This window comes from Tachypleus tridentatus, chromosome 10 (assembly GCF_004210375.1).
Source record: "Tachypleus tridentatus isolate NWPU-2018 chromosome 10, ASM421037v1, whole genome shotgun sequence".
NCBI classification, from domain to species: Eukaryota; Metazoa; Arthropoda; class Merostomata; order Xiphosura; family Limulidae; genus Tachypleus; species Tachypleus tridentatus.
Window position 1 is genome coordinate 115,647,381 of NC_134834.1, and position 16,399 is coordinate 115,663,779.

At 32.6% G+C, this 16,399-nt stretch overlaps 1 protein-coding gene across 3 annotated transcripts in view; it reads right to left on the reverse strand.

Moving 5' to 3' along the window:
* LOC143228188 (ninein-like protein) overlaps positions 1-16,399 on the reverse strand; it is a 182,405-nt gene that overhangs the window by 105,042 nt on the left and 60,964 nt on the right. The gene's annotated exons all lie outside the window — the stretch shown is intronic.

Here is a 16,399-nt window from a genome sequence, read left to right on the forward strand (position 1 = left end):
TGGTTTTATTTTTTACTTATTTCTCCAGTACAGATTATGTTCATTGAATCTGGTTTTTATTTTTTACTTATTTCTCCAGTACAGAAGTCGTGGCAGTTATTACATTGCATTTTATAAATTATGGGTGTTGTGTTTGTCGGTGTAGTTTTACATAGTGTAGATTTTAGTTTTGTACCTGGTTTTGGTTATTTTCACTAATATCGGGAATCTCTGGTATGCAGCAGTTTCAGGTTTTATAGTTTGTTGTTTCTTGGAATTTATTGTTTGTTTGTTGTTTACTGTCTTTTTGATCTACGTGTATGTAATTTTTCAACTGATTTTTGGAGGAAGTTTTTGATGTTGTCTTATTTTATTGATTTCATCATTAATTTAGTTTCTTAATGTGTTGTTTTTGTTTTGTTTCATGTGCTGAGTCCCAGGGAATGTATAATCCAGTATGGGTGATTTTTCTGTTTTGAATTGTATATCGGTTCCTGTGATCTTCAGGTTAAGAAATGCTGTTTGGTTAGTTTGTTTTATCCACCGGTTGACTTAATGTTGGAAAGTCTATGGAATTTACGTGGTTGAAAAAAAACAACGTTATTCTTAATGGCCAGTTTTGATGTAATATCCCTCTTTACAGAAGTTCCAAATACCGAAGCGTGTTAGATAGCTTTATGACTATATCCAAGACCCCAACACATTAATACCCTCTCCCCAGCAACAAATTAGCAACCCTTATAGAATTCATCACAATCAAAACTAACTTTGTTCAGTGACCAAAACTACCTACAAAACAAAACAAGGCCTAAGTATGGACATTTCCATGTCACCAGTTCTTACCAACATTTGCACGACACAGATTGCATCACAAGTGATTAGTTTAGCCTTACACCCACCACTATACTGATTCAGATATACAGTTGTTGAATTCACATATACAGAACACGCACTTGGTTTATTCATCCATGTTAACCCTATACACCCCAATATTAAGTTCACCTTTGAACAGGAAAAACTAACCAAATAGCATTTTTAAATCTCAAGGTCGCTAGAACCGATACACAATTCAAAACAGAAATCCACAGAAAATCATCCATACTGGACTATACATTTCCTGGGACTCAGCACGTGAAACAAAACAAAAACTCAACATATTAAGAAACTAAATAAAGACGCCAAATAACTTTGGTCACCCAATAAAATTAATGATGAAAACAACAAAATAAAACATGTTGTCAACATATTTCCTTCAAAAATCGTTGAAAGAAAAATTATATGCACACACCTAGAGCAACAACACAGTCAACAACCAAACAATAATAAATTCTAAGAAACAACAAACTACCAAACCTTATACTACACATACCATGTGTTCCCGATATTAGCGAAAAACAACTAACGTTTGGAAGGAAAAAAAATTTAAAACATAACATTCCAGTAAACACCAAATGTATTCAAAAACCAGGTAAACTGAAGTTCATATTATGTAAAAACTAAACTGAACAGAACATAAAATACAATGCAACAACTGCCACAACTTCTATATTGGAAAAATAAGCAGAAAAATAGAAACCACATTCAAAGAACAAATAAAAACAAAATATAACCGTCACACGTTCTTGAACAAATTAAGCACAACATACCATAGAAGACACCGACATGTTAAGTAGGGAAACACTTGAACACTGTAAATCAAATTAAGCACAACATACCATAGAAGACACCGAGATGTTAAGTAAGGAAACACTTGAACACTGTAAATCAAATTAAGCACAACATACCATAGAAGACACGGACATGTTAAGTAGGGAAACACTTGAACACTGTAAATCAAATTAAGCACAACATACCATAGAAGACACCGACATGTTAAGTAGGGAAACACTTGAACACTGTAAATCAAATTAAGCACAACATACCATAGAAGACACCGACATGTTAAGTAAGGAAACACTTGAACACTGCAAATCAAATTAAGCACAACATACCATAGAAGACACGGACATGTTAAGTAGGGAAACACTTGAACACTGCAAATCAAATTAAGCACAACATACCATAGAAGACACGGACATGTTAAGTAGGGAAACACTTGAACACTGTAAATCAAATTAAGCACAACATACCATAGAAGACACCGACATGTTAAGTAGGGAAACACTTGAACACTGTAAATCAAATTAAGCACAACATACCATAGAAGACACCGACATGTTAAGTAAGGAAACACTTGAACACTGCAAATCAAATTAAGCACAACATACCATAGAAGACACGGACATGTTAAGTAGGGAAACACTTGAACACTGCAAATCAAATTAAGCACAACATACCATAGAAGACACCGACATGTTAAGTAAGGAAACACTTGAACACTGCAAATCAAATTAAGCACAACATACCATAGAAGACACGGACATGTTAAGTAGGGAAACACTTGAACACTGCAAATCAAATTAAGCACAACATACCATAGAAGACACCGACATGTTAAGTAAGGAAACACTTGAACACTGCAAATCAAATTAAGCACAACATACCATAGAAGACACCGACATGTTAAGTAGGGAAACACTTGAACACTGCAAATCAAATTAAGCACAACATACCATAGAAGACACGGACATGTTAAGTAGGGAAACACTTGAACACTGTAAATCAAATTAAGCACAACATACCATAGAAGACACTGACGTGTTAAGTAGGGAAACACTTGAACACTGTAAATCAAATTAAGCACAACATACCATAGAAGACACCGACATGTTAAGTAGGGAAACAAATATAAACAAACGCGAAATTGAACTCAAACCAAGATTGAACCAATATAAAGGAACACCTTTATATCTAAATTAATAACCTAACATCTGACTGCAACGCCCCTACAATCTCGTATGCGTTTACTCTCGTCCCTAAGACAAATTGTCCGGCAACAGTTAATTGTAATCTCTCTGTTAACCTGTAGATGACCTGAGGAGGTCAAAACATTCTTTATTTTAATAAAAGTTTCAGTGTTTATATAAGCTGTCTTCAGAATACATTTTTACTTCAAGCGGGTTTCTCGGCATTATGATACAGAGATAAACGCACACTTTTGTTGAGTATTTCCCTCTCTGAGAATGGACGGAGATTAACGAACACTTTATTTTATTGGGTATTCCCTTCTCTGAGAATGGACGAAGATTAATGAACACTGTTTATTTTGTTGGGTATTTCCCTCTCTGAAAATGGACAGAGTTTAACGAATACTATTTTGTTGGGTGTTCCCTTCTCTGAGAATGGACAGAGATTAACGAACACTGTTTATTTTGTTGGGTGTTCCCTTCTCTGAGAATGGACAGAGATTAACGAACACTGTTTATTTTGTTGGGTATTCCCTTCTCTGAGAATGGACAGAGATTAACGAACACTTTATTTTGTTGGGTATTTCTCTTCTCTGAGAATGGACAGAGATTAACGAACACTTTATTTTGTTGGGTATTTCCCTTCTCTGAGAATGGACGGAGATTAACGAACACTATCTTTATTGTTGGGTATTTCCCTCTCTGAGAATGGACAGAGATTAACGAACACTGTTTATTTTGTTGGGTATTTCCCTCTCTGAGAATGGACGAAGATTAACGAACACTGTTTATTTTGTTGGGTATTCCCCTTCTCTGAGAATGGACAGAGATTAACGAACACTTTTGTTGGGTATTCCCTTCTCTGAAAATGGACGGAGATTAACGAACACTGTTTATTTTGTTGGGTATTCCCTTCTCTGTGAATGGACAGAGATTAACGAACACTTTATTTTGTTGGGTATTCCCTTCTCTGAGAATGGACAGAGCATTTATCACAATTATAGCTTCCAAGGTTTATAGTGTACTGACTGTAGCTGACCAACAATGTTGTTATTACCGTCTCTCAGCGTGTCGATTTATAAACTTTAAGGCCACATTCTCGAAAGCTCATTTGGTAACAGTATCCGCCAGTGCTTTTGTAAGATACTGTTAATTCTTGCACTCGAAAATCTGCAAATTTATAAAACAGGCGGGACTTGCACAGTACACATTTAACAATATAAGTAACATACATTTATAACTACATATTAAACTGAAACAAACATAGATGTTAAAATATTAAATTAGTTACAATTTTAACCATGAGGTCTAACCATTTATCCCATCCGTCTCATTCTTGTGGCTCTCAATAATAAAACACCGAGTCTCGGAACCTGTCTTATTTATTGTACACGATACACTGTAAATTCATTACTTCTAGGTGCAAGGTAAAGTAAAATATCCGAAAGGGATGCAGTTCTGTATTTAAACACAAACTGCTCTGTCACTTTGAATCTTAATAGTTATATTAAAGAACGACTTCTTTGTATCCTTTTTCATAAAATACTAAATAACTAGTGATATATCCACCGTTTTATTGTTAATTTTAGTGCAAAGTGTAATTTTTATTATTTTGTAAACAGGATACATTCCATTTTTTATTGAAATGTGTGTAGGTGTTTGTGTTGTCTTCAAAGTGTGGTGTATATAAAATGTGTCTAGGTGTGTTTGTGTTGTCTTCAAAGTGTGGTGTATATGAAATGTGTGTAGGTGTTTGTGTTGTCTTCAAAGTGTGGTGTATATAAAATGTGTCTAGGTGTGTTTGTGTTGTCTTCAAAGTGTGGTGTATATGAAATGTGTGTAGGTGTGTTTGTGTTGTCTTCAAAGTGTGGTGTATATGAAATGTGTGTAGGTGTGTTTGTGTTGTCTTCAAAGTGTGGTGTATATAATGAAATGTGTGTAGGTGTGTTTGTGTTTGTCTTCAAAGCTGTGGTGTATATAAAAAACGTGTAGGTGTGTTGTTCAGGTTTGTCTTCAAAGTGTGGTATATAGAAATGTGTGTAGGTGTTTGTGTTGTCTTCAAAGTGTGGTGTATATAAAATGTGTCCAGGTGTGTTTGTGTTGTCTTCAAAGTGTGGTGTATACGAAATGTGTGTAGAGTGTTTGTGTTGTCTTCAAAGTGTGGTGTATATGAAATGTGTGTAGGTGTGTTTGTGTTGTCTTCAAAGTGGTGTATACGAAATGTGTGTAGGTGTTTGTGTGTTGTCTTCAAAGTGTGGTGTATATGAAATGTGTTGTAGGTGTTTGTATTGTCTTCAAAGTGTGCGTGCGTATGAAATGTGTGTAGGTGTTTTGTGTTTGTCTTCAAAGTGTGGTGTATATGAAATGTGTGTAGATGTGTTTGTGTTGTCTTCAAAGTGTGGTGTATATGAAATGTGTGTTGGTGTTTGTGTTGTCTTCAAAGTGTGGTGTATATGAAATGTGTGTTGGTGTTTGTGTGTTGTCTTCAAAGTGTGGTGTATATGAAATGTGTGTAGGTGTGTTTGTGTTGTCTTCAAAGTGTGGTGTATATGAAAACGTGTATTGGTGTTTGTATGTTGTCTTCAAAGTGTGGTGTATATGAAATGTGTGTAGGTGTGTTTGTGTTGTCTTCAAAGTGTGGTGTATATGAAATGTGTGTTGGTGTTTGTGTGTTGTCTTCAAAGTGTGGTGTATATGAAATGTGTGTAGGTGTTTGTGTTGTCTTCAAAGTGTGGTGTATATGAAATGTGTGTAGGTGTTTGTGTTGTCTTCAAAGTGTGGTGTATATGAAATGTGTGTAGGTGTGTTTGTGTTGTCTTCAAAGTGTGGTGTATATGAAATGTGTGTAGGTGTGTTTGTGTTGTCTTCAAAGTGTGGTGTATATGAAATGTGTGTAGGTGTTTGTGTGTACATGAGTCAAAGTCTTTAAAACATAGCACTTCAAATACTGAAGATCGAGTTAAAATGTAGTGTTTAAAACATAGCACTTCAAATACTGAAGATCGAGTTAAAATGTAGTGTTTAAAACATAGCACTTCAAATACTGAAGATCTGGTTAAAATGTAGTGTTTAAAACATAGCACTTCAAATACTGAAGATCGAGTTAAAATGTAGTGTTTAAAACATAGCACTTCAAATGCTGAAGATCTAGTTAAAATGTAGTGTTTAAAACATAGCACTTCAAATACTGAAGATCGAGTTAAAATGTAGTGTTTAAAACATAGCACTTCAAATACTGAAGATCGAGTTAAAATGTAGTGTTTAAAACATAGCACTTCAAATACTGAAGATCTATTTAAAATGTAGTGTTTAAAACATAGCACTTCAAATACTGAAGATCTAGTTAAAATGTAGTGTTTAAAACATAGCACTTCAAATACTGAAGATCTATTTAAAATGTAGTGTTTAAAACATAGCACTTCAAATACTGAAGATCGAGTTAAAATGTAGTGTTTAAAACATAGCATTTCAAATACTGAAGATCTATTTAAAATGTAGTGTTTAACACATAGCACTTCAAATACTGAAGATCTATTTAAAATGTAGTGTTTAAAACATAGCACTTCAAATACTGAAGATCGAGTTAAAATGTAGTGTTTAAAACATAGCATTTCAAATACTGAAGATCTATTTAAAATGTAGTGTTTAACACATAGCACTTCAAATACTGAAGATCGAGTTAAAATGTAGTGTTTAAAACATAGCATTTCAAATACTGAAGATCTATTTAAAATGTAGTGTTTAAAACATAGCACTTCAAATACTGAAGATCTATTTAAAATGTAGTGTTTAAAACATAGCACTTCAAATACTGAAGATCTATTTAAAATGTAGTGTTTAAAACATAGCACTTCAAATACTGAAGATCGAGTTAAAATGTAGTGTTTAAAACATAGCATTTCAAATACTGAAGCTCTATTTAAAATGTAGTGTTTAAAACAAAGCACTTCAAATACTGAAGATTTATTTAAAATGTAGTGTTTAAAACATAGCATTTCAAATACTGAAGATTTATTTAAAATGTAGTGTTTAAAACATAGCACTTCAAATACTGAAGATCGAGTTAAAATGTAGTGTTTAAAACATAGCACTTCAAATACTGAAGATCTGGTTAAAATGTAGTGTTTAAAACATAGCACTTCAAATACTGAAGATCGAGTTAAAATGTAGTGTTTAAAACATAGCACTTCAAATACTGAAGATCGAGTTAAAATGTAGTGTTTAAAACATAGCATTTCAAATACTGAAGATCTATTTAAAATGTAGTGTTTAAAACATAGCACTTCAAATACTGAAGATCTAGTTAAAATGTAGTGTTTAAAACATAGCACTTCAAATACTGAAGATCTAGTTAAAATGTAGTGTTTAAAACATAGCACTTCAAATACTGAAGATCTATTTAAAATGTAGTGTTTAAAACATAGCACTTCAAATACTGAAGATCGAGTTAAAATGTAGTGTTTAAAACATAGCATTTCAAATACTGAAGATCTATTTAAAATGTAGTGTTTAACACATAGCACTTCAAATACTGAAGATCGAGTTAAAATGTAGTGTTTAAAACATAGCATTTCAAATACTGAAGATCTATTTAAAATGTAGTGTTTAAAACATAGCACTTCAAATACTGAAGATCTATTTAAAATGTAGTGTTTAAAACATAGCACTTCAAATACTGAAGATCTATTTAAAATGTAGTGTTTAAAACATAGCACTTCAAATACTGAAGATCTATTTAAAATGTAGTGTTTAAAACATAGCACTTCAAATACTGAAGATCGAGTTAAAATGTAGTGTTTAAAACATAGCATTTCAAATACTGAAGCTCTATTTAAAATGTAGTGTTTAAAACAAAGCACTTCAAATACTGAAGATTTATTTAAAATGTAGTGTTTAAAACATAGCATTTCAAATACTGAAGATCGAGTTAAAATGTAGTGTTTAAAACATAGCACTTCAAATACTGAAGATCTATTTAAAATGTAGTGTTTAAAACATAGCACTTCAAATACTGAAGATCGAGTTAAAATGTAGTGTTTAAAACATAGCATTTCAAATACTGAAGATCTATTTAAAATGTAGTGTTTAACACATAGCACTTCAAATACTGAAGATCGAGTTAAAATGTAGTGTTTAAAACATAGCATTTCAAATACTGAAGATCTATTTAAAATGTAGTGTTTAAAACATAGCACTTCAAATACTGAAGATCTATTTAAAATGTAGTGTTTAAAACATAGCACTTCAAATACTGAAGATCTATTTAAAATGTAGTGTTTAAAACATAGCACTTCAAATACTGAAGATCGAGTTAAAATGTAGTGTTTAAAACATAGCATTTCAAATACTGAAGATCTATTTAAAATGTAGTGTTTAACACATAGCACTTCAAATACTGAAGATCGAGTTAAAATGTAGTGTTTAAAACATAGCATTTCAAATACTGAAGATCTATTTAAAATGTAGTGTTTAAAACATAGCACTTCAAATACTGAAGATCTATTTAAAATGTAGTGTTTAAAACATAGCACTTCAAATACTGAAGATCGAGTTAAAATGTAGTGTTTAAAACATAGCATTTCAAATACTGAAGCTCTATTTAAAATGTAGTGTTTAAAACAAAGCACTTCAAATACTGAAGATCTATTTAAAATGTAGTGTTTAAAACATAGCATTTCAAATACTGAAGATCGAGTTAAAATGTAGTGTTTAAAACATAGCATTTCAAATACTGAAGATTTATTTAAAATGTAGTGTTTAAAACATAGCATTTCAAATACTGAAGATCGAGTTAAAATGTAGTGTTTAAAACATAGCACTTCAAATACTGAAGATCTAGTTAAAATGTAGTGTTTAAAACATAGCACTTCAAATACTGAAGATCTATTTAAAATGTAGTGGTTAAAACATAGCACTTCAAATACTGAAGATCGAGTTAAAATGTAGTGTTTAAAACATAGCACTTCAAATACTGAAGATCTATTTAAAATGTAGTGTTTAAAACATAGCACTTCAAATACTGAAGATCTATTTAAAATGTAGTGTTTAAAACATAGCACTTCAAATACTGAAGATCGAGTTAAAATGTAGTGTTTAAAACATAGCATTTCAAATACTGAAGCTCTATTTAAAATGTAGTGTTTAAAACAAAGCACTTCAAATACTGAAGATTTATTTAAAATGTAGTGTTTAAAACATAGCATTTCAAATACTGAAGATCGAGTTAAAATGTAGTGTTTAAAACATAGCACTTCAAATACTGAAGATCTATTTAAAATGTAGTGTTTAAAACATAGCACTTCAAATACTGAAGATCGAGTTAAAATGTAGTGTTTAAAACATAGCATTTCAAATACTGAAGATCTATTTAAAATGTAGTGTTTAACACATAGCACTTCAAATACTGAAGATCGAGTTAAAATGTAGTGTTTAAAACATAGCATTTCAAATACTGAAGATCTATTTAAAATGTAGTGTTTAAAACATAGCACTTCAAATACTGAAGATCTATTTAAAATGTAGTGTTTAAAACATAGCACTTCAAATACTGAAGATCTATTTAAAATGTAGTGTTTAAAACATAGCACTTCAAATACTGAAGATCGAGTTAAAATGTAGTGTTTAAAACATAGCATTTCAAATACTGAAGATCTATTTAAAATGTAGTGTTTAACACATAGCACTTCAAATACTGAAGATCGAGTTAAAATGTAGTGTTTAAAACATAGCATTTCAAATACTGAAGATCTATTTAAAATGTAGTGTTTAAAACATAGCACTTCAAATACTGAAGATCTATTTAAAATGTAGTGTTTAAAACATAGCACTTCAAATACTGAAGATCTATTTAAAATGTAGTGTTTAAAACATAGCACTTCAAATACTGAAGATCGAGTTAAAATGTAGTGTTTAAAACATAGCATTTCAAATACTGAAGCTCTATTTAAAATGTAGTGTTTAAAACAAAGCACTTCAAATACTGAAGATCTATTTAAAATGTAGTGTTTAAAACATAGCATTTCAAATACTGAAGATCGAGTTAAAATGTAGTGTTTAAAACATAGCATTTCAAATACTGAAGATTTATTTAAAATGTAGTGTTTAAAACATAGCATTTCAAATACTGAAGATCGAGTTAAAATGTAGTGTTTAAAACATAGCACTTCAAATACTGAAGATCTAGTTAAAATGTAGTGTTTAAAACATAGCACTTCAAATACTGAAGATCTATTTAAAATGTAGTGGTTAAAACATAGCACTTCAAATACTGAAGATCGAGTTAAAATGTAGTGTTTAAAACATAGCACTTCAAATACTGAAGATCTATTTAAAATGTAGTGGTTAAAACATAGCACTTCAAATACTGAAGATCGAGTTAAAATGTAGTGTTTAAAACATAGCACTTTATATTCTAAGTAATGTGACCTGTGTAGTTAATTATAATTAACTTATAATTATCTTAACAGTGGTTGTTGTTGTAACAAATGGCTTATATAAGTAATATTCTGACCACTTCTGTGTTTAGGTCACAGCCGTTGTGATGAATTCTGTATTGAGCGAAAAGTGACGTTGGCCATGGATATGGCGGACACAGTGTGGTTGAAATACTTTTATTATTGAAACGCTCTGAAAAACCGAGTAAAGGATGCTGTGTTAAAAATATAATAGACCTTATACTAATGTTCGTGTTTCAACAGTGTGGGCTTTTACGTTGTTCGTTATAATCTACTGCGACGAGTGTTAGTTCACGCCTTCATTCTATGCTAGCAGGTTGTGTTGGGAGGTTAAACCCGGCAAACAACGTATACTATTGTTTAAGTTACAAACAACAAATAAGCCGTGTAAGTATATACAATCAGATATTCACTGACTCCTGATCCGACATGTACGTTGACCTACGCGTGCAGTCTGTGTGGGTAAAACTTGTTTGAAACATTGTATGTGTGTTGACTTTGGATTAAGCAAATTGGAACCTTTGGTGGTGGATAAGGGGTTTTTGTTTTTAAGTTTCTAAGATACTGAGTTTTAACATTTATGAATGGAATAAGTGACTCTGTGTATGAGTTGCAAACAGCGATTTTACCCTAGGTACCAGACGCTCTTTGATTTTCAAATCGTTGTTTTAATGGTGAAAACGTTAATGGAAAATGTATCAGTTCTAAAACTTTGCAAGAGCAGACCTGAAGACTGAAATTGTTTTTACAGAAAAAGGGACACCACATTTCAGAAAAAAAAACAAAAAACGAGGGCATTCAACTCGACGTTTTGGTTTACGCCTTGCTCAAGGGTTTATATTTACAACGCTAAAATCAGGGGTTCGATTCCTCTCGGTGGTCTCAGCAGATAACCCCATGTGGCTTTGTTATAAGAAAACACACAAACACACACTCAAGGGTTTAAGCGTTGGGTTTGAATAAACCCAAAAAATAGGTGAATATATTAACATCAAGGGTTAAGGGTAATTAAAAAACAAGTAAAAAGGATGAACGTAGGTACAGTATTATGTATTAAACCCACTAGTTTGAAATACATAATGGAAAATGATAAATAAAAATCAATGTTCATAATTGGATATGATGTTAATTTAAAACCATATTAGTTAGGCCTAATTGATCCTCAGTGTGACAAGCTTCAAAGTATCATAAATATTCATTGAATGATACAATAAAAAAAATCGAAACAATCCTTTGGGAGGCTATTTAGCTACAGTAACGCACAGCGTAATAAGTGGAAGGGCTTAAGGTAACACGTTTTTGGTCCAATATGTCTGAGACCCGCATTCTTAGAACATACCGTGTTTCTCCGAAAATAAGACAGGGCTTATATTAATTTTCACTCCAAAATATGACACTAGGGCTTATTTTCGGGGGATGTCTTATTTTGATATATTAAAAAAAATGAAGTTACAAAGTAAAACTATTAAACTAACCATTTAAAATAAACTATTAAACTAACTGATTAATACTTAAACAAACTAATTAACTAACTATTAAACTAATTAATAAATTAATTTTTTGTTATTTCTTTCCTCTTCCTGCCACTCTTTACTTGGGCTTATTTTAAGGGTAGGGCTTATATTAAAACTATCCCCAAAAATCACACTAGGTCTTATTTTATGGGTAGGTCTTATTATCGGAGAAACACGGTAGATCTATTGTAAATATTAATGAGTTTATATTAATCCAGTTTCCAGAACAGTTTAGATGCGGATTGATTTTTTTTCCGAATACGATTTATGATGTATGAATGATTTAATAACTGAGAATATTTAACGCATTTAACCCAACGTAATAATCGTTAGAAACTCGTACTTATCACAGAAATTACGATTTGAGAACAAAAAAAAGTATTTATGAACAACGATTTAACAAAATGTGCGAAGTGTATTTCAACTTTGTTATGGCCTGCAATTGTATTACTGATGGAAGAAAATATACTGGAAACGTTTTATGAAATAAATACGTAAAAGACATTTGCACGCAGTTTGAAATAGGTCGGGAAAGTCTGTCATTTATAACCTCCTGCGTGTGTTAGCTACATTAACTCACTGATAACTCTCACCTAGAGCTGAAATTTCAGTGATTAGCCTGTGTCCAGTTAGTGTAACTGGTCGCACACTGCTTTGTTTGTTGTTTTGTTTTTAATTTCGTGCAAAGCTGCACAAGGGCTATCTATGCTAGAGAGAAGGCAGCTAGTCATCACCACCCACTGCCAACTCTGAGGCTACTTTTTTACCAACGAATAGTAGGATTGACCGTCACATTATAACGCTCCCACGACTGAAAGGGCGTGCACGTTTGGTGCGACGGGGATTCGAACCCGCGACCCTCGGATTACGAGACAGATCTTAATAACCCTGAAACGGATGTACCTCAATGTCTTCATTGCTCTGATACAATGATATTTCCCGGCATGGCCATGTGGTTAGGGCGTTGGGCTCGCAATATGAGGGTCGAGGGCTCGAATCCCCGTCATATCAAACGTATTCTCTTTTTCAGCCATGGGGTCATTACATGTCACCGTCAATCGCACTATTTGTTGGTAAAAGAGTAGCTCAAGAGTTGGCAGTGGGTAGTGATGACTAGCTGCCTTCCCTCTGCTAAATTAGAGGCAGCTGGCGCAGATAGCCCTTGTGTAGTTTTGCGCGACATTCAAAACAATAACATCGCAAAAAAAAGTAATCAGTGAGGCACATTGAAGGCCCTTTCATAGAACTTTCTTGGTAACAGTTACATTGAATGTAAAAAAAGAAACTAGATGGATCTTAAAGTAACTGGACACACCCTGCGTGGGTTGCGAAGATGTTCTAGTTTCGTGAACATTCGCGTTTTGTTTGTCATGTGTGATCTGAACATATCGACGACTGACTGAACCACACTATCTACCTGCACGTACACATCAAGAGAGATCTATCGCCCCTTTTGTGTGTGTGTGTGTGTGTGTGAATAATTTCTACTTTGTCTTCATACGTTTGAAATAAGAAGGTTCACGTTGCAGTTTGTTTGTATTGTATAGCATGGTGTTTTGCGGAAGTGAACAGAACCGTAATACTGTAACAGTCCCACCCTTGAAAACTCTCCGTTACGCTGGAGGTCAGTGAACTTCAAAAACTCAAGACTTCGAATTTTGCTTAGCGGTTAATTTAAAGTTAAAATGTTTAGACCAGTAAAATTCCTTAAATAAATGTTCGTTCTTTTTAGTGTAGAGAACAGTAGTAACCAGTTCACAATCTGCTGTTACAGATAGTTTATCGGTAATCAGTATGCCCCCATTAAGTCTGCCGTTACAGATAGTATATCAGTAATCAGTATGCCCCCATTCAAACTGCCGTTACAGATAGTATATCGGTAATCACTGTCATAATAACCCAATCAACAGCGTATTACCAGGATCAAGCTCATTTCCACGTAACAAATCTAATGTTTGAATTGTGTAATTGGTCGGTTTTGCATTCAAAATGATTTATTGTGCTAAACTTAAATCAAAATTACTAATCGTCGCGAACCTTTGACGTATACTTTAACTGTTCTTCAAAGAGAACATAAGCTCAAAATAGGTCAAACGATTTGATGTATTTTTACCTACTCGGTTCAAAATAGGCTTAAATATTCGTTGATAAAAAGGGCTTACCTTAAGTTTAGAATATATGTTTTCAGGCTCGCGGACTGAAATTCGCTCAGAGTAACCTAATCATTAAATAAAAGTAGTGTTTTTTTAATGAAATTTGTGCCAAAATATGTCTTCGAAGAAAGTAGAAAAACGATATTTAAATACATTTTCAATAACTTGTATTTTAGGAAACACAGTGATTTTGTTACCGTATTGTTGGACATATCACAATATTATCAGACAGGCGGTAGCGCTGCTTATGTAGGGGTGGCCCGTATTCTACATCGAAATGGTGTTTTAAATATATCCTCAATAGGTAATCATAACTTTACAGAACCAAACAGTGTTATTACTGTTGCAACCTCATTGTATTTAGAACTTGGTTATAAATACGACTTATTTATATCTACTGAAACACTGCATAAAAGAAAGTGATGAAAATACTTTCCGTAAAAAGCAAGTAAATATAGAGATGGTTAATACGAGTTCTTCAGAAAGAATACAAACGAGATAGTTGGACAGACCCTCAGTGTAGAAGAGTGTTAATAGAGAATAACATAAGTTAAACTGAATAGTTACATTGCTGTATGGTATTACTGTTATGTAGGGGTTATACAAGTGCCTTAGCTACTGTATTTTTGCATTCTTTTTAAATGATTGATATCAGTCATTTCTTCGTATATTTCCCTTATCAAAAAACATTTTTACTTGCATACATTGAAATTGACAGCTCACTTAATAAATCACTTTTTGGGTTCTGTTGAAAGCTTTGCGACTTGGTGGATCATGAATATAAAGTGGATAACTGGGCTCATTGTCACTGGTGTAGAACACTTTTATCTTCTGCTAGCTAGCTAAAATTTGAATGTGTATCATTCACAGCTGGTTCATGAATTGGAGTTTTTGGCGAGGAATTGTGTCAAATTGGAGATAATTGCTTCATTTACATATTATCCTTGTTGTCAGGTACATTTCACAATATTATAACCAAAAGATTTTCTTTCAGGACCATTATAATATGACTCAACTTTTACTTCCTCAAATTGGATTACATAAAATTGGCATTTGTTTTATTCTAAAATAATTTTAAGAATAGCAGCTGTTGAGAAAGGATTAAAAAACACCAATAATTAGATTTTTGCTTCCTGGAGAATGATTTTGAAGGGATCGGGTCCCTGTTGTCCTTCTCTCCAAGGAAAACCTATGCCTGTGGATCTCTAGATCTTTTAGGCTTAGTATACAAGTCATGGGCATTAAAGAAAAACCAGTGTCACTTCTTACCATTTTTATAAGGTTACAAAAAGTGAATATGGTGATGAAAGTGAACAATCTGCTAATGATTGGCTGATTATGAAATACATGAACTATTCTTTCCAGTCTTTTGATACAACATTAAGGAAAAATATGTTTGGATTTTAACAGAAATAAAAACAGTATGGTGATTTTTTAAATGTAAGAAAAAAACCAACTTTCACAGTTATGTAAATTATGTTTGTTTCTGCAGTGAATGATGTCTCGGTCTCTATACAAAACTTTTGTTTGGATCGTTAGAGTTTTCGTACTTCTTAGAAATGTTGTGTTGTGTGCATAAGTAAATTATTTGTATTATGTAAATGTCACTTAGATTTATTATATTTTTCACCAAGATATCCTGTTTACATCACCTATTAACTATCAACATAATTTTGTATGTGTATATTTATATATATCACAGACATATACCAACATGTTGTATCCATTAGTGAATTTACTGTAATTCTAATCGGTGAGGATGAGAAAACCCACATGTAGAGAAAATTATATATGTAAAAATGAATGGTATGGGTAGGGAAAACTGTATGTAGAGGAGCAAGCAATGTTTTGACCTTCTTTGGTCATTGTCAGGTTCACTCTAACCACATGTTTGAAGGCAGTTGTGTAATTGAGTGTAGGAATATAGAGAGCATGCCTAGATGTTGGATATATTTATTAATATAGGTATAAAGGTGTTCCTTTGTATTGGTTTATTTTGGGCTTGAGTTGTACAAGTAAGGCTTCTTTAATTTGCATTTATGTTTGTTTATTTAGTATTTGAAAACGTGTGAAGGTGACTTTTTTGTGTTCTTTGAATCTGGTTTCCATTTTTCTACTTGTTTCTCTAATATAGAAGTCGTGGCAGTTATCACATTGTATTTTATATATAATGTTGGTGGTGTGTTTGTCAGTGTAGTTTTTACATAGTATAGATCTTAGTTTTGTGCTTGGTTTTTGACACTGACGATGACTGAAGGTTGCAGTGTTTGCTCCTCTACATAGTGCTTTCTCTATCCATACCAGTCGTTTTTGCATATATAATTTACTGTGATTCTTTTAGTAATTACTAACTCATTACATGCAGCTAGAATTTACTTTTTCATTTTTTTAAAATCCTTGTCTCTGAACCATTGAAACTTTTCTTAGTTTTCTGAAGAATGTTAATCTGAGAG